The 25675-nt window shown below is 37.6% G+C and overlaps 1 protein-coding gene across 4 annotated transcripts in view; it reads right to left on the bottom strand.

Annotated features, from left to right (window-relative positions):
- VTI1A (vesicle transport through interaction with t-SNAREs 1A) overlaps nucleotides 1-25675 on the bottom strand; it is a 259458-nt gene that overhangs the window by 155921 nt on the left and 77862 nt on the right. The gene's annotated exons all lie outside the window — the stretch shown is intronic.

Raw genomic sequence — 25675 nt, 5'->3', positions numbered from 1 at the left:
ACAAAGTCTGAATAACCTTCCAGTGCCTTGCTAAAGCTGGAAGCTTCTTCCAGATATTGCTACCAAAGATCAAGTCATTCCTAAGTTCCTCAGCTAGAACATGCCACTGTGGTCAATTTAAGGATCTGTTATATTGAACTTCTTTTCATCTATTCAAGAACTTAGCAATGGCACATGAGATAGGAAGATAGATGTTTTTAATATTGGCTTTCAAAGACTGGAGACGTAAGTCTAAATGAAACAGACCAGGTGAAGAAAAATGTATGGTTTCCATATGCTTTGTTATTCAAGACAGTGATCCCCCTCGAGTGCATAAAAGTGCCTTTGATCTATTGCCTCAACTAAACAACCATGTGATGACCCTTAATTGCACTTGAGCTATGGAACTGTTTGGGAATATAGCATGGAGGGATTTGTGTCTGCATGTCTGGAGACATGTGGATACACAATACATACAAAAATGTGTCTAAATGGAAGGAAAAGTTATGTTCAGCAGCTGAGTTCATTGCTCTGGGTACAAAAATAGTGTCTCATGAACACTAGAAAACTGCACTTAAATAGCACCCTAACATTAAGGTTTTGCTCTTCAATCTCTGTACCCATTAAGTCCATAGAAAGGAATAAAAATATAAATCAACATCATTTTGAAAGCACATACTGCAGCACTTCTAATGTGACATTTTATCTTACAAAAGGAGCTTAAAATAGCATGACTTAGAGGAGCCACAACGGCACATAACCTCTTACAGTTGGTTTGCAAGTGGTCTCATATTTTTTCCTCATTGGAGCTCAGTAAAGAATTAGCACTTCCCAGAACACACTGCCCGAGACTTAATGGAGTAATAGAATGTGAAAGAAAGAAATTCAACAAAAGCTGCAACTGCATCCTTTTCTCTGCTCACCTGTTTTCTTCTGAAGTGCTCTGGCAAGTGCTTGGCAGGATGGGATCTCTGTCCATGGCCTTACAATCACACTTCATTGTCTGGGCTCTTAGGTTGAACTTCAGGTGTTTATGGACTTCATCCTAACTTTCTCAGAATCTCAGTATGGGAGGGTAATTGAGTAATGGAGTAATTGGAGCTGGCTACACATTTCTAATGAGAGAACTAATATATTACTACATATGAAAAATGGATACTAGAATAGAGCTCAATAGAAAGAAACTGTGAAAATACAAGTCTAGTTCAGAAGCAGTCACGGAACATCTATCCTATAAGCCAACATACACCACAAACTGAAGTTCCGCTCAGGATCCTTTGAGAAACATAAAAGAACCCTTAAAAAATAAAAGCAATAATTATCATGTTTGAGAGGAAGACAGTAACATCACATGTTTGAAAAACCCAGCAGACTAGATATAAGCAGCCAAATCAATATTCTGTATAGTAGCAACACACAAAATAAATGGAGATAACTTTAATATAGAACTTAATTCCACCAGTGAAAAGCTCATAAGGCCAATGGCTTCACACTGCCAATTTGGTCTTTCCTGATAGTTAAGAGAAAACGTTTTATTTTCCATTAAAAAATTCAATGTGTCTATACCATAACTTTCTGCCCAAATCTTAATCCCATTACTACCCCCAAAAAAGTTACATGTCTACATTGTCACGTAAAAACTAAAGGAGTATGTGGTTTCACAAAGGATAATCATTTAAATTACCCACAAAGAAATCTTCAGCTCTTCAACAAACTTAATACACATCTGTGTATCTCACTGCACAAATATTAATAGATCCTACCATTATTAATCTTTGCTATTTTAAGAGAAAACTTACAGTTAAACTTTCATAAACAGACTATGAAGCAATAAATTCATCAAGTGACTCAACCAAAAAAAAAATAAAAAATCCACATCATATCTTTGTCCTGTCTTTGCAAATTACAATTCTGAGAGGCAGAAGCTCAGGAGAAGCTAAGACAAATTTTGGTCACAAAAGTAGAGGAGAACACAGTGCTACCCCTAACAGACATTGTTAATTCAGCAGTGTAACAGATCAGATCTAATGCTTGTCTATATATGTAAATTGTGAATGAACAGCAGCTGTGTCCTTTCCTAACATGCTTTTGGAACCTGCTATAGCAACAGGAAAACCACAGCCAGTCCTGGTTGAAATAGAAACAGCTCATTTTCATGGGAGAAAAGGTACAAGAGTAGCTCATATGCTCAATGCAGAACTGGAAATGTGTACATATCAAATCACAGTTCAAATCAATTATCTGTATGACACAGCATTAAATGACTTCCAAATTAGCGGAGAGGATCCTGAAAAAATCAGTCTAAACCCATCAGTGATGGGGTTTGAAGTTCTCAGAGTATGTACATCTCTGGAGAGATCTGTGTCTATATTATTTCATTTCAGGGATTTATATTGAACCTGTCAGTGTATTTGGACACAGACCTCATAAACCTTAATCATATGGATGCTGCCTTCTGTTCTGATGGATGTGCCATGCAAGGGAATAACTCACACATTTTAGAAGCTCTGACAAGTGCAGAGCATGTCCCTGTGTTGATGGGTGACTGTGCTCGTCAACTCAGGAAGTTTACAGGCAAAAAGCAGCAATTTCACCCATGCTCCAAAGAAGCAGGTAAGTTGCCAGCCTGCTCGTGAATGAGTTGGTGCTGAATGAATTCAAATATCTGAGATGTTTCTGCATTTCTGAGCAGCATAAAGTGCCTGAGGAAGTTGCTTCCCACAAGAGGGAAAGCTGCCACAGCACTTTGAGCCATGGCCCATACCACAAAATAACTCTCAGACCGGAGCAGTGGAGGCAGCAGTTTCAGTCTACAAGGTTTGCTGCAATGTTTTTGGGATTTCTAAGACCTGCACTAGTGCAGTAAGCAGAAAAGTACAGAGTAGTCAGGAATAGCATAGTGGGACATAGTACTGTATGTTGAAAGCTTTTTTCCTTTCACACTTAACCTGTAACACGTCCTTTTCTCCCAAACTTCACCTTGTTTTCAGAGGTTCAGGCCCAAGACTCTGCCCATTGGTACTTTACCAAATTGCTACAAGCCCAGGGCCATTCATTGCATGAGGTAAATCAACCCTTAGCCCATTATGTACTTCCAAACAAGTGTGATTACAGAGAGAAGTACATCAGTTTAAATCGCCCTTGTAGGTCAGAACTGGTTGCAACAAAGTAGTAATTAATACAATATCAGTTATTACTCATCTGAAAAGCAAGTCACAATTGATCACAATCATCCATTCACACCCTAAATCACACCATGTGCCTGTAAAATACTCAGTACAGTGAAGTCTTCATTACCATTGCAGCCTTTAGGCACAATAGTAGTTGAATAACAAAATAATAGTAATGATAGTATTAATAATAATAACTACAACAACTATTATTATTATTACTATTATTTTAAAAATAGATGTTTTAAGGAAACTTCAGAATCTTAACCTGAATATATTTAACATATTCAAGTATCTTCTGTGTGAACTTCCCAGGAAAGACAAGAGCAAATAGCAGAGCAGTGATTATGAGGAAGCCTTTACAACTTTGGTGCCACATCACCTCTGGCTCAGTAGAAAGCGTGCTGTATGCACAGCCCATACACATTTCGGGGCCCTACATGGCAGCTACCTTTCTGGCAGGTAGCATGACCAGCTTTTTTCCTGGGATATTGTTCTGTCCTGACCACAAACTGAAGCACAAACTTTATAAGCAACGACTTCAACAACTTCGGAGATGGCTCCACTCCAGCAGGACACACCCCAGAGCGCATTACAGCACTGCCTTGTAAACTCTTTTATTAATTTCATAATAAATGCTTAGAAATCAGACTTTTTGCAGGTGATAATTAAATATAAAATCAAGGCAAAACAGATGTGTGATAAATTCTTGGCAATGGTCCTGTTTAACTGAGTTTTAGCATGGATTTCTGGCAGGCCCAGCCCTGCTCCTGCTCTGGATCCCCCTGCAGTGCATGTCGCCAGGGCCCTTCTTGGAGCACTTTGCCTCTCTCAACACTGTCTTTAAAATTTCACTTACCATTACAACATATCAATGTGGAAAGGTTTAACACTTGATTTGGTTTTGTTCAAGTTGCTCCACGGCTGCAGTTCATGGTAAAACTTATTTAAAAGATCCATAAACTTTTTATGCACTTTTCAGCTCAATACCAGCTCATTTTTCTTTGATGACATCAGTGTAACAGTGACTTTCTGTTGTACTTCCAAAAGGGACAAAACTACTGAGAACTTTCAATAGTTCCATAAAAGGAGGCTTACCCCCCAGAAGAGGAAAGTACATAACATCTCAGCTCTCCTCCCTTCTCACCACCTCTCTGGCTGTCAAAGGAAAATTAAAAATGGTAGATTAAAAAAAAAATACTAGAAAATTTAAAAATGAATAGAGCTTATACACATACAGGGTCCCATTAACACATAAACTGCTGGCCACATGGTCTGTTTGCAGAGAATAACACTGGACTTTGTCCCTACAAACCTGATTTAGGTTTGGAAATCCCCGATCTGTTTGAAGTGGCTGATACTGGACTTCACCCCTAAAGATCTGAATTAACTCTGGAAATCCCCATTCTGAGCCAGTAATAGCCAGCTTCCTTCTCCCCAGAAAAGGATGGGTTTTATTCACTCTCATGGGTTTTATTCACTCTGGCTCATGCTGGAGAATGAGGGGAGGAAGTGAGTGAGGATGAACTGCAGTGAACTGCCTGTGCTGGGCTGAGACCTCCTCACTCCCTCTGCTCAGGCCACGGGCACGGCTACAGCTTCAGCCACACAGGGACACACAAAGACCTCTGAACACACGGTGTCTTCCCCTTTCCAATTCACACTGTGCAGTTGCAACCAATAAAATTACAAGCCAGGCCCAACACAGGTGGTTTCCCTTCCCTTCAAAGTGACCCTTACACTCTGTTGCACTGCCTGGCTCAAAACCATGTCCGATTTGCTGCCGTGAGCCTGCCAAGGTTGCAGAGGGATGGGATAAATGTGCCCAAGAATGGTATAAACCACTTTCATTTGTCATATAAAGAAGTGTATAACTAGATGCCATGTTTCTGTTAAGGCCTGTCTGGTTTGGCTGAAGAGCAGGACCACATCCACTTACACAAACCACTAAACCCCTGACCTGTGTGAACCCAGAGAGGAGCAGAGCAATGTCTGGAGCTCAGTAATTCCTTACCCTGCTGCTCTCTACTGTCCCAGCATGACACACATCAGGAGCGTGGATGATGAGCAGGATACATTTTCTAGCTTGGGCTACTATTGCTACAACTAAAACCATAAATAAAATTAACTTCAGCCTGTAGTCTGCATTACAAAGTTCATTTGCTACTAAATTCATAAGGACATGTGCACCAGGTCATCCTGATTCCTCTGTTGGTCACCAGTTTGGGGCTGACAGAGAAAATTTACTACACTGGAGGGGACACCTCACAGCCAGGAAGGGATCCCACATGGTCCCCACCCTTGGCAGCCTGTCTCTGTCTGGGGAGGAGAGGAAAGTCAGTGAGCTTGTGGGAACATGTCTCCCACATAAACCTCACCCATCCAGTATCAATGCCTATGAATCACAGAAGCAAAGAGAAACTGCATAAAAACCTAGTTATTTTAACAATCTGTTTTGCACGGTAATTAATCAGATGAGCCCTCTCAGGGGCTCCAAAGATCCTAAGGTAAACTTAATTCACTCTAATTGAATTAAAAACCATTAAGCTAAAAGTTACAATGCCTAGCAAGGACAGAAAATATTCCTATAAAACCTCCCTGGAAGCAGGGAACTGGCAGTTATGCCAAGCAGCAGAACAAGAGGACATGAACTGAAGAAGTGGCAAAAATCAAAGCACAAATAAAAATACATTGATCTTGATCCTTCAGTCTAAGTTTTAATGTTTTAAAGTTACTCACAGCATTGTGCTCAAACATGAATGATAGAGTATTTTTCAGGGTTATGTCACGCACTGGATAAGGCTGACTAGAAGCTTGCTTTGTTTAATGCAAAAGGCTTAAGTCAGTTCTAAGGTAAAGATTGTACTTCCCACTCTTCAGAGGTGAAACAGAAACAGTGGTCTATTTCAAAAAAGGAATTTTATAGCATCTGTAAAATAAATGATTTATGTAAGTGTATTAGTAGATTTTTTTTGTTGATGACTGCCTACAAAGATATCCATATATATACACAAATGTATACAAATGTCCTCACCTTGAAGCAATTCAATAATTTGTTCATGTGAACATGTGTGGCCTGTGGATTGCCTGTGAACTATTTGTCCTAGATACTGTTTTGATTACTTGTAATTCATATTTTTGTCTCTGCAACACTTGATTAATCACCTCTATCTCATGTTATTGTTCTTACTTGCAGCCTCAATGAACCCCAAAGAACTTTCATATTCACATGCCTGGGACAAATATTCAAGTTACATACCTTTGCATGATTATCTGTCATCATTTCTTTTCTCTGGAACATTCCCTCCACTGAACACTTACTATTAGGAACATTCAAGATGAATAAAAAGCAACATGAAAACCTAAAAGACATTCAAATAATTTTTCTACTGAGTGCTCACAATATATTTTTTTTAAACTAGAAGCATCAGTCCAGAAAAAAGGTAAGCAAAAAAGCCCCAAAAACCCAGAAACAAACAACCCAACAAAAAACAACAACAAAAAAACAAACTGTAGAATAACTAGAGTGCAATTACATCAACAAAATTTCTATTACAACATAAACTTCAAGAAGAAGTTCCAAAACAAACTTTTACTGTCAAACAGGAAAAAACAATTTTCCTGGGAAGTTTTCATTTAAAAATAAAACAAAACCCAGAACTCTGCATACTCTCAGCCCCAAAACATAGATGGTAGCTATTACTTTTACTAAAATTATCGCTGAACTTATACTCAGAAATACAGGCTCAATGGCTACTTGATTTGTCAGGAGAATGAAAAAAGATAAACAACTCAAGAGTGTTCTGAATAAACGGCAATTTAGCAGAAATACAGTGTTTCCTTGAATGCTCTTTTGGCTATAAGCAATAATGCTGCCACAAAAATCTGGTTTGCATCATCTAAATGCTTGAAAAAAGAACACATAATTTAGGAAAAAAGTGATGGCTGCCACTTAGCCATAAAGAGCAGCACTAGTGTTAGAAATAGCTTTCCTATGATATTTTTGTTCATGTTCTGGGTTTTTCAGCAGTAGAAGTAATTACAGTGGTTGGTGAGGGCAGTGTTTAGTGTCATTATCCTTTAAACACCGTACACAAACACTGAGTCTGACTCCAGGAAGGTTGAATGTGGCTACAAGCAGGGCTGTAGCCACATCCTTGCCTTTAACCCACCAAGGAGCCCCAGTGATTACATGAGAAATAAAGGCTGCACTCAGGAAAAGGTGCGTTGCCTTTGATCCAACTTCTTGTGTGTTGTTCTTTTACACCTTATATGATAATTTTATACATAAAATACTTTAACCTAGAAGACAGTGAGTGGAATGGCCCTTGAAACTTTGGTTTCATAGACTGGGTATTCTTTTACTTTTCTTAGAAAACAGAACCCAGTGCCAAATCCCTTTCACCTGTGAACTTCATATTTCTACTTCCAGGAAGATCTTTTACATGTCAGAGAAGCTTTGAAAGAAGAGATGCCTAAATAGCTAGAGATGGATTTCTGACATGCTACCACAGGTAAAACAGGTACTGATGATGCCAGAGGGGCACAGGCAGATTGGAAGCTCAGTGTGCACCAGGAAAGGCTTTTACCACCAGTATTAGAGGAATTAGCCTGTACCAACCTAATCCATTGCAGTGACCCCTTAGAGCTGCTGTTTGAAACAGCCCACAACAGCCAGCTGGAGGTTTGCAAAACCAGGATTCTGTGGATTCCAGTGATTCCTGGAGTGTGCACATCCCATGCTGTCAGTCTGCACCAACCTCTCCTCCCCAGAGCAGCTCAGCACTGTGAGCAGCAGAGACTGCAGGGAAATCACCCAGTGACACACACACCGCTTCAGCTCCTTTCTATTGGCACAAAACTCCATTCTGCTCTGGCATAGTCTGCAATTAATCCAGATGCCTGCAGACAATATGTAAGTGCTCGGCAGAATACCAGCTCATTCTTCTCCTGTTTTTACACAACCTTCTTTTGCAAAAAAAATTCTAGGAAGGTGCCTCTGGGACTGGTTCTTTAACTTCCTTCCAAGACTCAGAGGAACTCTGCTGTATTGACCCTCCAGCCAGCTGAGGGAGCCTGGAAATAGCCTTTTTCTGAATGACAGACAGGACACAAGGAATGCAGGAGTTTCTCCAGCTCCAGGGTAACATGAATCACTTCCTACAGATAACAGCATGTATATCACATGAATCCTCTGCTGCGTTTTTAACCTTTGCTGAGAGAAAAAAAAGAAGTTGCTAGTAAGGGCTGTGCACCTTGAACATAAACAAGCAACACCCTGCACTTACCATTAGACCACGGGGATGGCCCACTTATTAACACTTGGGTTTGCCCTGATTACAAAGCTGGTAGGTATTCCCTTCCTCCTGCAGCGTGCCAAGCTGACTGGAACAAAATCAATATGCCAGTTGGCACAGAGTTTGAACACCAAATACACTTTATCAACTGTCTGGTTGACACACGTGGTCACTTTATCAGTGAGGTGTGGGGTCAGCAAGGATGCAGGTTACACCACGGGACAAGCTTCTGAATTCAAACAATATTCCTTTTCCAATCAGTGGATTAAGCGCCCTGCCACTGGCTCTGCACCAAGGGCGTGTCTGCTAATTGCAAGGAGCAGACTGAGCACCCCACATTCCTCAGCCCAGACAATAGGGAAGGAGCACACCTAATCCCTTTAAATGGGATGCCTGGTGCTGCCTGCAAATCTGTTTACACTGTTTAGCAAATGTGAATTAGTATTAGCTGGCATAAACGCCCTGCTGTGCAGACCTTTGTTAACTTGAGGCTACTTCCTTGTTCTCTCAAAGCTGTTAAATGACTCAATCTGGCCTTAATATGTTTCAGTGCTGTGTTCACTACTTATCTCTCAGGCCTATTGTTTTCTAATGCATCCTCATAAACGTCTAACAGGTTCTTCATTGTGACAACAATTTGTTCAATAATTACAGGTTCACACGAAGAAAGACCAATATACCATGTGGAAAATCAAATATACACATGGAGGTGGAGGGAGAAGAGATAAAGACAATCTCAAATTACCTTTTTTTTAAAAAAAAATATAGGTCTGGTATGAAAAGTCTTTAAGCTCTTTAGCATTCTCATAATTAAAGAAACAGGAAATTAATTAACGGTTATGTATTTTACATAGTCTGTTAGGGGTCTGCAGGCATACTGCACCAGGAAAAAGATTAATTTGTGCGGTCTGTGTTGCTCTTTGGTTCACGATATGATCAAAAACGATGATATTTGGCATCAAGAAAGTATTGAGTATTCGCTACCTGTGCCCAAGGTGTGTAAGATGAGGTCTGTGTTCCAAACAGCTTACAAAACAAATGCATTTATAAAGGAACTAGTAACAAATTATCCCAGTATCCTGAGTTCCTTTATCTCTAACATAAAAAACCTCCATGAATATTATGGTTTCTCTATACCAGGAAAGAAGCCACTGAAGACCTTAGTTAACTTTTCAGACCTTAGTTACATCTTCAAATACCTGCAGTTGGCAGACTTGCCATCCAAATGAACACTCAAATCGTATATGCATATGTAGATTTGTCCAGGGCACGAGTTTATAACCTGCCAGCAGTGCCTCCCTGCGACCCCTCAAACTTTCCTTCTGACCCTGTTACCTCTTTGTCACTACCGTGATAGGAAAAATTTGCCAAAGCCAACTGTGATGTTCAGCAAGAAAGCGACAACTGCTGGCCTGGGCGTACCCCAGTTCTGCAGCTGCAATAAAGCAGCACCCTCCCAGTATTTCAAAACACTTCCCTCTCCCCCTTTGGCTAGGGGAGCAAGCCAGTGCTCATCACCAGAAGTCCCCTGTCACTTTAAGAACTGAAACGGGAAAACCTGTAGCATTTTTATACTTTTGTTCATTCTTTTCAATCCATTCTAACTCCTTCCCCCTGGGAGCTAGCCCTCCACCAAAAGTTTCTTTCAGTAAGGCACTAGCTCTGTCTATTAAGCTTACCCACCCCTGCTCAGCCTTAACACTGGTTTCTTTGTACTTGCCTGGTGAACTGACCAGCTATACAGCACAATAGCTACAATTACCAAATTACACTCCCTGTCACTGCCTTTTGTATCACACCTCTAACAGGTGTCATTACCATGATAGGCAAATTGTAATAATCCATCCACAGGCCCCCGCAGTCTTCATAATGTTTTTCTTTTTATTATTATTATTTTTTTATTTTACATAATATATGTGTGAATACTGCACAGAGCCTGAATGGTTGGTAAATGCACAGGACTGAAAGATTGAACTGCATGGACTGCACACACAAATAGCAGCATTTAGGAGAACAAAACCTAATGCTACCACATCCCTGACACTGTGAATACACGCACGTACACAGATAGATTAAAATAGTAATATTAATGCCAATAAACGCGGTTATGGAAAACATACATGGGTTTGAAAAAGAGGCACAGGAAGCATTTCTGAGCTGAGGCTGCTCCCCTGTCCTTATCTTACCCAGCTGTGCCATGGATATGATGGGTGCACCAGGACAAACTGAGATCCCCTGCAAAACCCCAAGTGAGGCAAGCAAAAGAAAGCATTGCAGGTTATAAATTCTATGAACTCAGCAATCAAAGGCAGGTTTTTAGTATAAATTGAATATAAATATTTAATGTCCTATATGATTCACAAAATCAAATTTTTAAGCAATGTTTAAGTAAACCAATATGAAATTTCTTAGGCCATTGGAACCTGCCATAACCTTTTAAAAGTGATAAATATACTGATATGTTGCTGTCTGCTGTTTTCTGGGGCCCCACTCACTACTGTGTTATTCTAGTTGCACACCACACAAATCCACTGACTTTACTGACTGGAATAAAAGGTCACATAGTAGCAAAATGGGTTCCAAAACCCAAACTGATAATGATGGCATTGAGAGCCCCATCAACACAGTTTGGATTTCCTCAGTGCAATGCACAGAGAGAAATAAAACACACAAAATTTCATACACTTGCAATATAATAAATACCTGGAGTAAAAAAAAAAGACACTCTGCTTCAACACTTAATTGAGAACACTCTCAACACTCAGTTGAGAATCTCTATTCTCTAATTCACACTGCCAAGATATTCTGGATAAACAAAAAGTAATTGAAACAAGTCCTGATGGATAAAGTTGTTTTCTTTGCACTTCATTTAAAAATTGAAATCCATAGTTAGGCCGTTTTTAGCTTTACAGGGTATTGTAGGAACACAATTGTTGTTCTAGCCTGGAAGAAACACAAGAAAAGACAGCCTGAGAAATCTCATTGTGATACATGTTTAGATGCTAATAAAGGTAAGATTGATTGTTCTTGTCTTTCTGAAAAACCATATTTCAGAGCTGAAGTAATTGATGACCTATTAAATACCTGCTATATGATTTCCATGAGGGGCAGACAGTGATAATCCAGACAGAGCTTTTCAAACCTTTTTGTAAGTCATGTGATATTGCTCATATCTGGAGAAAGCAAACTGAAGGAGATGGAAGCAGTCTGATGTACATCATATTTACACAGAAGTAAAACTATTTTTCTTTTAGATATCATGGATTAAGATCCATGAAAAAATATCAAGTTCATGTTCCCTAAAAATACTGGCTGGTGAAGCAAGGCACTGGCTAAATCAGCTCTCTTCTCAGTAAGGGCTTTTGACTTTGACACCAGTAGAGAGACAAAGGAAAAAGTAAATTAATATAGAGAAAAACAACTTGATTCTTCATGCACTTCAGTGGGAGACCTTGAACAAATTTCCAGCACTGTTTTTGTTAACCTATTCTCTACGTGAAATGATCTTTCTGATCTAGGCAATGTTACCTACCTGCCCAATTTTGGACAATTAGACCACAATTTTTGGCCCTACAACATCCACTGAAATAGTTAGAGCCAAGTGCAAGAATCCCACTACTCAGCTGTATTCCTGATATAAGTTTGGCATCTCCTTACACAGCTGTTTCTCAACATGGCAAAAAATTAAATGCAGATAAAAAGAAATACATTTTGGCCTATCCTTATCATCCCATTCTTCCATCTTCCACACAGCACTTAAGTTCCCAAACAGGACATGTCTCAGGATGCTCCTGCTTCTGAACACAACAAACCCCTGTAACTCACAGAATACAGCACAGATGTCAATCTTTCAGATAGCTGAAAAAAAATTTGGATTCCGGCATTTCTTCTGCAAGAGGGACACACTGTACTACACTGAGAAAGCAGATAAGCTGCTTTGAAGCACATGGCCTCTAGGCCACATCACCTTTTAAAACTCTTAATATCACCATCAAATCATAATGCAAAAAGCCTGCAGGGACCACTGCTATTCATAGGCAGGAAAAAATGTCAGCCCACTTCAGGCACACAGCTGCAGTCATCTGACAGACCCCATGATAACAGTGCAGATCTGGGACAGAAGAAAGAGGACAGAAAAGGTATGAACAAGTTTTACCCTCTTTAGTCTAGACTAGGGTCTGTAATGAAGATGTTAGTGTCACCAGCACAAGTGACAAGTGGTGGACTGTTGTTATCACTGACAGTACCAAATTTTATATTCTACTGAAGTTTCTACAATACTCACAAATATAAGTTTTACTTCTGTAAATCTCAGCTCTGGGAATTGCATATTTAGGAGGAGGAAAACATAAAAAATGGGTGCTCAGGATGCTCTTGCTCTTGATTCTTTACCACACTTTCTACAGTTAGACAAAAAAAGTAAACCAGAGTTGGTATGACACACTGTCATAACTTAGCAGACATGAAACATAAAAGCAACACAGAAGCCGCCTCATGTCTTGCATAATCTTTGTGAATCACCTGTGAATCATGCTCCCCTGAAATACATCACCAGACTGAATTGAAAGTGCCTTACTTCTCCTCTCCATGTCTTAAAAAGGGTCTTGAATAATTGAAGAGTACAGACAAGGTCCACAGAAAAGATTTACAACTGTGGGCAAAGAATCCTATTTTACAATGAGGGATTTAAGGAATTCAGTTCCACAATAAAGCTGAAAAGAAGTTTAATTCATGGTTCTAAATATTTTTATGGCAAAACATTCCACTTGCTAATGCAGTCTCCAACCTGTCAAGAAGGAAAATATGAAGGATTTAGGATTTAACTTTGAAGCTTAGCAAACTCAGATTAGAAACAGAATCACCTACTCCTTTAAATGCAGACTGATTCACTATTGGGATGGTTACTATGGAAAGAGCTGGCCTTCCCATCTCTTGATACCTTCAAACTAATGGATGCTTTTCTGGACAAGCTATTTGCCTGCTTACAATTTACTGAGTTAAATGATGAAATAATTAGGTGAGATTTTCTGGCTTTGTTTTACACAGTAAGTGAGACAATGATTTAATAGTCCTCCATATTCAAACCCCATGAATTTCTGGACTGTCTAAACATTTTTTATCCATCAGGTATGACAACAGTTTCTCTCCTCACTTTACAGGTACATTTAAATACAGATTTATCATATTCCTTTCCCTCCCTAGAGCACATGCAAGACAATGACTATGAAAAACATTGAGTAGATAACGCTGAATCTGAATCTATACAGTGCAAATCCAACCTTTTCAATAAGGCCCTTAGGAATAGCATGTATATATGAACATATCTGGAACAGAGATATCTGAAGAGATGAAGTGAATACAGAATGGTGCAAGCAAGTTTCACCCAAAATTAAAAACTCTTAAGAATGACATGACACCATTTGCTACGTAAACCTCTGTGCAGCATCTATGGATCGTTGCAATAGTGAACCATGTTTAGGAAACAAAACACATTAATAAATATCCTACTGAAATCTTACTGGACCTTTTTCTTCATTTTACAAAGTCTGGATGACAACAACTTCAAAATCAAACATTATATTCCACTCACAGTATGAAGACCTCAACTGAACATGCTACTGGCACAGTACTAACCCAGCTCCCTCGATGTGGAAAGGTAATAGTTCAAAATCACACACACACATGATTGGGAACACAGGCCCATTCTCAGGTCTGAAAGAGGCTGTGCCTCATTTTACAGGGACTTCATCAGAATCAGCCATCCCCTACTGACATGGTCACAAACTAGCAGGGATTTCTTTCCGAACTCCCAATGTATGTGTATATATAAACAGAGAGGAAAAAAGACGAGAGAGAAATTGCATGCATCTGGATGAACATACAAAAGATACATACATAAAATCTCATTGTGCCCTGTAAGGCTGTAGGAGTTATTTCAAGTGTTTTCCATGATAGCAAATAGTTATGTTACCCTTGCATCTCTCAGCCCACCCTTAGCATTGAAGCAAACAATTGGTTCCAATACCATTGCTTCCATCATTGCTTCTACAACTTCAACAACCAAGCCTTGGATCTGCCACACTTTAAAATATTCAAGAACTGTGCTGTTTCAAATTACTGAAAAACATTAAGTGTGCACTTCTGTTAGATTGTGCAGCCATTTCCCTAAATAAAACAAATCCTGGAAAAAATTCCTCCCATGGGCTTTGATGATATGAAGAATAAACATGTCATTCTACCATGACCCTTCCTGTCCACTTTATCTATCATAACACGCTATGTAGCACACTGCATGAGACAGATGAAAGTTTGTTGGGCTGCCCAATTCTGTTCTAGCCTCCTGATTTATTATGTTAAGTACTTATCTGACATCTGAATTAAATGAGACTATCAACAGTAGAATCTAGTTTTAACAAAAAAAGAAATGATTGAGGAAGTCTTGCCTCTTATAAGGACATACTTGAATACATCCAACCTTTGTTTGAAGCCCAACATGACTAGAAAAGAGTTCTTAAACTTTCTACTGTCCCCAACTCTCCCTGTTACTCTCCTTTCTCTTTTACCTGGTACCATTGCTATTTCTGCAATATTTAAGCACAATTTTCATGTTCTTTTTACCAGACTCAGTCTAAAAACTTGCAGATTATTTCCTGGGAACACTGAAATACAGACTCCTCTATCAACTGATATGTAAATCTTCTTTCCTAGCTTTCATCAGCTTTTCATTGATTATTCAAATAATCTCTTCCCTAGCTTTGATAAAATCATTCTTTTTCTAGCCAGTGGTTTGGGCAACTTATCTCTCTCTTTGCAGTGCTTTCCTTCCTGCTACTTTCTTCACTCCTGCCTCCAGTTTTCACTCCTTTCCCACATCAAATTTAAGGTGCCATTTGTCAAGGCCAGGCCAATTGCACTTTTTATCAATTTTTATTCACTATATCATTCAACCTCTTGGCAAGTATGTATGACCAGCCAAAGTGGCCAACTTTCCAATCAAATCTACGAGCAAATACCCTTCTCTCTCTTGCTCACTGTCCATTGCAGTTGAGAGGATTTGCAGGCCCACCTAAAATTACCTTTCTGTTACATTTACAGTCACTATTTCTCCTTATGAACTTTATAAGTTTCCGTTAAACTCTATTATTATAAATTTTGTGAGAAGAAAAAAACACCCATCAGAAATCTTAACATTGATGCAGCAAGATTGCTGCCCAAGATGCTGACCACCACTCTTATTTTCCTTTATAACCAGTTAATCCTCACCCACTTTCCCCTGCCTGACTGCTAGGTTTTTGGAATAAGATATAATTGTTTTCCTCTATATTTGCATAGCAAATAGTACAACAGGGCTTTCATCCAAGACATGGATCTTTAGTATTATGGTATTAGAAACTGCAAGGTAATGTATAGTAAGAATAATTACAAGGCCAGAGATCTGCTGGACTGCATCATACACAATAAAAGCTGCAGATGCAGTAGATTTCCTAACCACAGCTGCACTGGCACAAAATAAACCTTGTCCCATGTACCACATCACATTTATACAATATATTTTTAATATACTAGAAAATAAGGAGGAGCTTCTGATTATTTTGTTATTATTTTATATATACAAGGTAGGAATAGTTCAAACCTAATTACTCTGTCAGTTGCTTTTTATACTGTAATTTCTGCTGTGCTTTTTTAGTGATCACAGACATATGTCTCCTTACCAAATGAAGTACATACACATTTAAGTGACAGAATATTTTTAGAATGCAACATTATATGTTGGTAACAAAAAACTTTGACATCACAACATCTAAATTTATAAAAAAGCCAGCATAATACCTTGGTAGTATCACATTAAAATAAAATTACACTGTATTATTATAGCATTTGAAATTAATATTAAAGAGTTTGGAAAATGAACATTCAAAAATGTATTCTGTTTCATAAGAATGGATCGTATAATGACCATACAGAATTTGTGTTTCAGGTACATTGGATCTTGAATTTGGTAACATAAAAAAGGAAAAAAAGACAATGGAATAGAAAACAAGATTTCAAAGATACAAATAATTATTTAAGAACACATGTAAACCACCCCCCACCCTATTTTCCTCACAAAGGTTCATAAATAGAGCATACACACATACAGCCACCATTGCAAAACCAGTTGTAATGACAACAGTCAGAAAAAAATCGAGACTATCTACATAAACCACACTGACACTCAAAAATAAACCACACACATTTCTAAACAGAAGGTTTTATGAAAAAAGTGGAGTATCTGTAACAGTGCATCACAGATCTACACAGTATGAAGTTTATTTCACTAATCAGTCACTAAGTGAAGGTTTAATAGTTCCATAAGGGAAGGTAATTCCCTCTTTTTCTAATTCCTTCATATCATGAAGTGACTGCTAGCTTCATAGAAACGTGCTTACAATCTTCTGATTAAGAAAATAAAAATACCAAATATCTAACACTGAAAGAAAACAAACCCCACTGAAACCAAAAATACTAAACACTCTGCTCAGAAATCGTGTGCCCTCTCCCCCCCATTAGATGTGGTTAGTGTTTATGCAAATGTATTACTAATGTGTATTACAAATTAAGCAGAACAGAATAATCTTTTGCCTAGACTTACAGGACATTTTACATCTTCAATTAGATGAGCAGCAACAATATTCACTTTGAGTTCTAAAATACCTTTCACAGATAGAGAGGTTAATTGGTTGATCTTAGACCATGGATAAAATTCAATACCTAAATTAAATGCATGTGTATAGACAGATATAAAAACATATATATATATATAAATAAAAGTATATTTGAACTTTTTGATAAAGTTATTTTAATTAGAAAAACAGACACCTTTTTGAAATTAATTAAGTTTAAATCCTGTTCAGGAAAAACTTGCATATTATTAACACTGTATTTTTAACTCTTATTCAAATACAGCTATATGCTTTTTTTGGTAAATTTATTATTAATATCCCTGGTATGCAGATAAATGTTTAATAGGAAATTGATATACATTTCAAAAGAACAAATAGCTGTGTTATAAGCACTGTATTAAAAAGTAACTATGGCATATTTATGGATACAAAAAATCCTAATAGGGTCAAACTTATAAGACACTGACTAACGTTACAAGTAGGTACTTAGAAACATGCTGCATTTTCCCCAAATTCCATTATGGTAACAAACACAAAAAGATGCTGATATCCAGTTCTGTTAAGTACATCTTTAGTTCCACCCATTACACAATATAAAGTCAGAAAACAGTTTTATCTGACTGGTGGCTCAATGGCGCAGCCTATGTGTGCAAAAGTAGAACACAGCAAGTTTCTGGTTTCAGAAATGAGTGCCAACCCTCTGGTTTTGTTGCATTTAGATAATCAAACATATCTACAATTTCCAAAAGCAATGAGCTGCATAAATTAAGGACTATTTTAATACAATATGCATACTTTACAGACCTAAACTAATTAAATTATTGACAACATAAAACATGAAATCCAAGTAATTCTGTGCGGAATTAATAAATAAGTATAATTTCTTTGGATATTTCTCTGTAGGACTAGATCTGAAACCATGATTTTTTTCTCAATTTTTATTAAAAAGACACAGAAGAATAGAAATATATATGTATATATAACACAATTTCACCTCACCAGCTTTAAAATGCCCACTTGGGTACAGTAACACTGCTTGGTTTGTTTCTTACTTACAGAGATAAAATACCGACTTAGATTTATACTTTCATTTTCAAAGCGATATATCAGTGTAAAATGTTTTACTACTCTGATAACAAGTAATGAGTGAATTCTTAGCTTACAGCTACAAGCTAAGCATTGTAGCACAGAAAGATGCAAAGCACAAACAAATACTCTCCTCCTATATATGCATTTAACACGAATTAGCTTTCCCACTTCCTCACCACAACCCTCATTCAAAGGTTCAGAGCAACCAAATTCAGTAATTCTGCTTAAATATGATCACAAACCAGTTACAGCACAGGATCTAAGTGTGGACTGTAAAAATCGGGGAGAGGAAAGGCGTGAAAGAGATGGGGACTATCAGCTCACGCCTCTAAATAACTGGATAATAATTCTCAGACTAGTGAAAACAGCAGTTTGTTCATTCCAGGTGGGTGTCCGATACCTGGTTACTACATGTCATGACCTGCATCACTTGTTCCAAGTGAGCTGAACAATCTTAGGGGGTCTGAACTGGGGAGACCTGCAAGCAGTGCAGTTTGTTTAGTTAAAGAAACATTCCCCTAGTTAATTTGACAGATTTTAAATTAAAAAAAAAGCACTTAAAAAAAAAGTCACTTTCTTCCTAACAGAATATAGGCATATATCCATAGAAATGTAGAGGCAAAACTCTCATAATAAATCTTTTTAACAATCAGATATTTGTATTCTGTTTTAGAGAACAAAGTCATAATGGTTTTATAAAGCCAAGTATACCGACATAAAGAAGTCTTCTTTTTTGTCATGCAGAGTTCACTGCTAATCCAGACATAGAAAAGAACAGTGTTTTATATTTATACTGCATTCTTTTTTCTTTTTCTATTATTCTAATAAAATGACCCCGCATATTTACTCAAGCTGTTTAAGCAGGTAAGAAGTGCAAATAACATGGCTTGCATCATGTTACAAACCCAAATAAGTGAGAAAGCTGCCAGCACAGAAATATACTTTAAATTCAGAAAAAAAGCAGATAATTTATATAAATAAATAAAAAAATATATATTAAAATCAGAAAAACTTATGTACCAGTTAATTTGAGGAGTGCAAAGCCTCTTTTAGATATTTAATGAATTTTTTTCATTGTTAGCAGCTCTTTATTTTTTGTAAACATGCAGTTAATGAAAAATTCCTGGATTTATCTCAAGCTTGGATAATATTGCCCCTTTGTGTTCCGCCTGAAAGAGTTCTGCAGGTTTGTTTACAAATAGGTCAAATCCTGCTATTTCTTTATATGCATAAGAAATCCATACACTAATTTCACTTTATTTGCTAATGCTGTTCATTGCTGACTGTTAATAGCTTCTCTGGCCACTTTCTAGTTTAATTTTGAAAGTAATGTTTAGAATGCATGGAAATGTTCATCCACATACTTGTCACAAAATTGTCCAAGACAAAAAAAATCAAATGTGGGAAACAGCAGTAACAACCTGCATCCTACAATGAACACATCTTGTTTTTAGCAGTAATGGCTTTGTGTATTTATTTTGCAGTGTTCTTTAGTGCTGACTCAAATAGAAATTTGTATTTGGCCATGGACATGCTCATAGCCTGAAAAGAGATATTTATTCCGTAAAAGTTAAATCCCTGCTCCAACTGTTTCTTTGATTGCTGTTTGCTCATTCTAGAATTAAACTGGTCACACACATTTTTCATGTTTGATCCATTGAAATAAAACTAGACAACTTTTACAGACATGGTTTTATTGAAATGGATGTTTATTAGTTAGATCATACTGCTCTACAGAAAATAATTCTCCTGCTGCCTATAAACAGCCATATTCAAGTGAAAGAACAAGTCTAAGGGGGAGGGGGAAAGGAAAAGAAAGAAAATGGGAGGAGTAGAGACGGATACCATGCACAATTCTCATGTGACCTGTGGTACTACCTAATTAGAAAACTTAAAGTTTCCATAAACCTTTCACTGGAAGCAGCAGTGTTCCTACTAACACGTTTCAGTCCGTCTTGGCTGATTCACCTACATTTCCGTGAGGAGAACAGAAAATGCAACGCATAGTTTTGAGGAAGAAATCTAATGGCACATTGTAAACAAGCACCACCAGTTTAGAAACTGAATGCAAATACAGCAAAGGGATTTTTCCAATAGATCTTTCTTCATTGTGGTACAGGAGACATAAGAGAACGCTACTGAACTGCAACCTCAATTATACTGGCCAGCAAATTACCTTTAACCATTAAATTAGAAAATGTTCTTCAGCACTATTCAGTTTAGCATTCTACACTGTCTCCAGGCTGAAGGTGGTCTGCATGTTGAACTTAGTACTGTGTGGGTTATAGTCTTTGTTTGCAGTCTTAACTGGGGATTGCACCTTAGCTACCGTAGTTCAAGCGTAAAAATACTTTGTCTGTAACACTATATACTGTTGCCAGCGACCCTCTAAATCCTTGAACCAACTGTGTCCTCTGGTGTCACAGAAGATAATGCCAATTTATTGCAATGTGTGGCTTTTTTAACTGATTAAAATTAAGCCGTAAACACGTGACAATGGAATTAGCACATTTAGAGAGTCTGTTTTCCCACATCCCATTTTGCGCTACTGCGGCTGATCCCTGCAACTCTACGCGGGTGCAATTTTAATGACTTCGCTAGGTTTTGATGTTCTTATGAAAAAGCAGTGCTTGGTGTTTGTGGAGAAGGTAGATATGGAGGCTGAGTAGCTGTGATTGCGGACACTGTGACATCGTCTCTGTTTTTCGATAGGATCGGTGTCATTTTCCTCCCCACGATAAGACACCTCACTGACAGAGCCCGATTAGGGAAAATTTTATTATAAAATTCACTTCTATCGAACAAGGATGGAGTGATAAACAGTTCAGCCTCAGGGAAGAAACAGGAAAAGATTTTTCTTCTCTCTCTCTCTCTGTCCTTTTTTGTTTTCCTTTTTTTCCCCCATTTAAGAAAAATCTCCCTCCTTGTAGGACTTTTCCTCAATGTGAATGTGTTAAGCTAATAAGAATACTCCAAATGTAGAGATCAAAGACATATGAATGTCGTTCTAAAAGGAGAAGAGTTGTGTTGCCTCACAATTCAAGAATATGATTTTAAAAAGTAAAAAGTGAGGACATTTTCTGAATTACATTTTGTGTCAAATTCATTAAAATCAAAAGTCTTCTGAACAGGAAGCTTAGGCAAACGCAATTTTATTTTCCAATATTCACTTACATTTCTCCCTGGTTAGAAAACTGGCAAGCTGCAGGGTAAACAGGGAAAATGGATGCTTATGGCCCTCTAATGCTTGAAGATGGACTAACCTCCAAGGAAGAACATAAAAGAAATATTGATTTTATTTTTTTTTTTAATACTAAAACATCCTTGCTTCTGTGTTTGATAGCTCACAGAGGATACCTCTGACAGCGTATCCAGTACCATATATGCAACACATTTCTGTACAGCAATCAGCACAGAGGTAGTCAGTAAATATCATCTCTAGAAGATGGCTTGGGGAACTTGGAGAATGAAGTCCAGGTACACGGAGTAATTTATTCCAGCTCTTATTTTTTTACTTTACATATTTTCTTAATTTACGCTGCATCATTGAAACACATTCATTAACTGATTAGGAAAGAAACATTGTTAAAAAGAAATTTTCCTTAAAAAAGGAAAAAAAAATAAAAAGAAATGAACACAATGGAAAAAAAGTGCACTGATTATTTTTTCAGGCTTTTAAATCCAAGTTCTAACAATGCCATGAACCAAATGGTTGTCTTGGTTGCTCAACAATAAAACTTCCAAAGGAAGAAAACCGAAAGCACTGCCAATGTTTTTTTTATTTATGTCCAAACTGAAGTTACTACATTGAAACCATTCCCTCAAGATGGTAGCCTCAAAGTTACAGACGCTCCTTAAATGAGTTTTAAGCACTTTCAATTAGAACATTACAAATCTGCTGTCAAAGAGAGCCTTAGCATACAAGTCCTTCTGGCAATGTTCTAGATTTGCTTTTATTAAATAACAATGGGAGGATGTTTACAAGCATATATAATTTTCATTAGGCACACTCAACCCAAATACAGTACACATATGATGCAAATTTCAAATAACTTCAGTAGCAGTTGTAGCCCTGAAGTAAAAATCTGCCAAAAATGCCTCCTTATTTGGCTAAAACATCTTTCTAGAAATTGTATTTACTGACATCTGTGCCCTTATATTAAGCTGAATAGAGGTATCAACTGAAGGGTCTACTGAAATAAACACTGCAACAAATTTTATGGTTCTATGAAACTACATTAAACTCAGCCATCAAGGCAGAGCTCACCTTCTCTACCTGCAACTTGTATGAAAGAAGAGATAAAAATATTATTAAACACTCTTGGAATAGTCAAGACAAAACATGTGTTCCATCTATCTATAATTTCAAGTTGAGCACACCGTATTTTTAATGATGTACAAATTATTTCAGAAGTCATGATCATACTACCCAGTCTTATCATGAAACATTAGATTCTATCAAATATTATCACCACGTTTTTTGACTGATGATTCAGTTCTGTGCTCTGCAGTTCCACACAATTAGAAAAAGAAAAATGTTTACAAAGACTACTGCATTACAACAAACATCAGTGTGAAAAAATGTGACTAATGAAAGTAAGGCAGATCAATTAAAGAGCAAGTTGGAACTCCAACACATTTCATTTTAGCCTTCAAAATAAGATTTTAAACAATGAGTTAGTGATTTCATTAGGGGAAGTAGCCAGAGGAAAAAAGTGCATCATTTGACTAGCGGTCTGTTAGATAGATTTCCTTCAATAACTTCTTAAAAGAACATTTGCTTCCAATTGACTGTAGCTGCAGCATCAGAGCTGTTAACTGTGTATTAAACATGAAAAAAAAAATGCAGCTCAATAACCCCATCTAAACACAGAGGAATTCTAATTAGCTACAACAAGGCAAAGGCTATTCTCCCCAACAACTTCTTCCATGTAAATGTCTCTAAACCTGCTTGGAACTCACTATCTTTTCTGGGAGGAGGGCAAAAGTATGAATAGTTTGAACAGCAAAGTGTTACATACTCCTTGTGCTAAAGTTTGCCATTCCTCTCCATATGCAGCCTGAACAGGGAGCTGGTGAGAATGGCAGGAAACAAAGGTGAGATCAGAGTAGAGCGTCATTCTGCTCTGTGTAAATACACGGTGTTGCACTTGGTAACAGAAACCAGAGTTAGACCTGAACTCCAGTACCCAAGCGAGTAATTCAGATCTGCACACAATTACTAGATTTTTTTTTTCCCCTGTAATATACCTGAACAGCAGCATTAAGTTTCCTGGAAGAAGCCTTTCCAACCTTTCTCTCTCCAAGATGTAGCAAGATGATGAGTTGCCTGTGTGGATCCGTGTAGCTACAAATACATTTATCTAGAAGAAATAGTCAAACACTCTTTTCTAAGAGGACTGCCTGATTGGTTAGCAGAAAATTGATACAGTGGAGTGAAGAATAACTGATAAAGAGATAATCCAGTGTGGCAATGTAGTTCTGCAGTGCTGTAGCTCCAGCCTTCATTGGGTGGTGAGTGTAGGGTGATGGAAGAAAAGGACAGGCTTCTGTTGTTTGCATTTGAAGTATGAGGGAGACATGGTGTGAGCAAACTTCAGATGTGAAGAACAAAAGCCCAGTTTTCCTCTATACCATCTTTAACTATATGATGAAGCCTAAAGCTGAAACACTGTGCTATTCCATTTTTACAGCTGATGTTCTCTTTATCTGTTTTTTACCTCTGCAAAGCAGAGATGCAAATACCTGCATGTACTTATTCAGTGCATATATAGCTTCATTTCCAGAGAGAGGATCAGTGAATATGTTCTAACCTGACCTAAATTTATACAGCAATTTCCCAGACTGTTACATCACACTCATTACTGGCAAAACCAAACATTTCCCAAGCAGGCTATATTTAACAAATGTTTAAAATTATTTCTATAAGGATAAAATATCCACAAATTATTTTATTTTATATAAGTGAATAATTTGGAGAGAAGAATAGTACCTAAGCTGGTGGTGGATCAGAGTATGCCAGTTAGAGGAGCACTTAAGCGCCCATTGGCACAGCAAGACTCAAAGACCCGGTAGGTTTCAAAGAAACACTTCTTTTTTTTTTTTTCCCCTTCTAGAACTCTTTGCTTTCTAGTAAAGCTGCAACCACAATGTTCTCTCTCTTAATGCCACCATAAAAAATCAAAACACTTTAAAACAAATTGATGTCCTCTTTAATATTGTCATCACATCATCACAGTGCCCTTGCACCCTGCTTGGTGACAACCAGGGGGATGCACGCACACATCTCTCTCTTGCTTGCTCTCTCTCTCTTTTTTTTTTTTTTTTAAGGCATTGAAGCGGGCAACAAAGAAGGAGAGAAAGACTGGGAGAGACACTCAATTGAGATATTGGCACCTTTGATTGACAAGATCTAATCAGCTTATCTCCACACTAATAAAGTTGATGGCCTGTGGAGCTGGTATATGTCCAGCTTCAAGTGAACTTTCAGTAGCCAAAGCCTCAAGGGCCAGGACTAAGACTGAGCTTATCTAAACTGATTTAAATCAATTCCTAATGGGCTATTTCAATTTGATCAATTTGAAAGGTTGGAAACCTGTAACCACTTGACTAAATTGTCTTGATTTGTGCTGGCATCACTGGAGATTTGGTAAGAGGCACAAACTATTTATCTACAATGAAACAATGGAGTACAAATGATCCACTTCTGAAATTATTTCACCCTCCTTAAGGTACTGTTCAGGTTATTACAAATTGGGTTTTTACAGAGCAACTTCTCTTGCACTCAACAGAACATTTTGAAGTATGATGTTCAAAAACAGGTAGTGAACACGACAAACAAAATTCCCTACGTCATGAAAAGGGGCTGAAGTGCTTTGTAGCTCTTGAACAATTGGATTTGTTTTTCTGAATTAACTAATTCCTTTATGTGTTTTGAGGGACTGCCTGTCCCATCGAAGGTGGGATGTCAGAATAGAACACCATGAAAGGAATGAGTTGAGCATTAGGATAGATTTCATTCATTATCAGCAGAATTAAACAATTCACTTCTGAAGTTCTTGGAATTCATTTTGCAAAGCTCAATGCACTTTCAACTCCAGAATAAAACGTCAAAGAAACATATGTTGCATCACATAAGGAAAAGGGCTTGCTGCTTCTTTCAGGGTAAATCACTGCTTTTAGGAATGCAGAGGATTTCATAGCATCAAATGTCATCCACACAAGATCATTTCTGAATTAAGAACTCTGCTATCCATATAAAAATTAGTATTTCTGGGAAAACATGGTATTACTAAACAACCTCTTATGAGATGGAACTACATACTTATTTGTACTTTACAGATTTGACAAAGCATGAGCAGTGAACCCAAATATAAGTATCTTTCAGTCAATAGCACACATGAACACCTTAGGAATGTCTTGTGTTTAATAGAGGTAATTTCAGCACTTTCCAAAGGAAGAGTTTTTGGTATTAATG

The sequence above is a fragment of the Poecile atricapillus genome, chromosome 6 (genome assembly GCF_030490865.1).
Source record: "Poecile atricapillus isolate bPoeAtr1 chromosome 6, bPoeAtr1.hap1, whole genome shotgun sequence".
Lineage (NCBI taxonomy): Eukaryota > Metazoa > Chordata > Aves > Passeriformes > Paridae > Poecile > Poecile atricapillus.
Note: the sequence above shows the minus strand (reverse complement) of the source record. Positions and strands in the feature narration are given on the sequence as shown.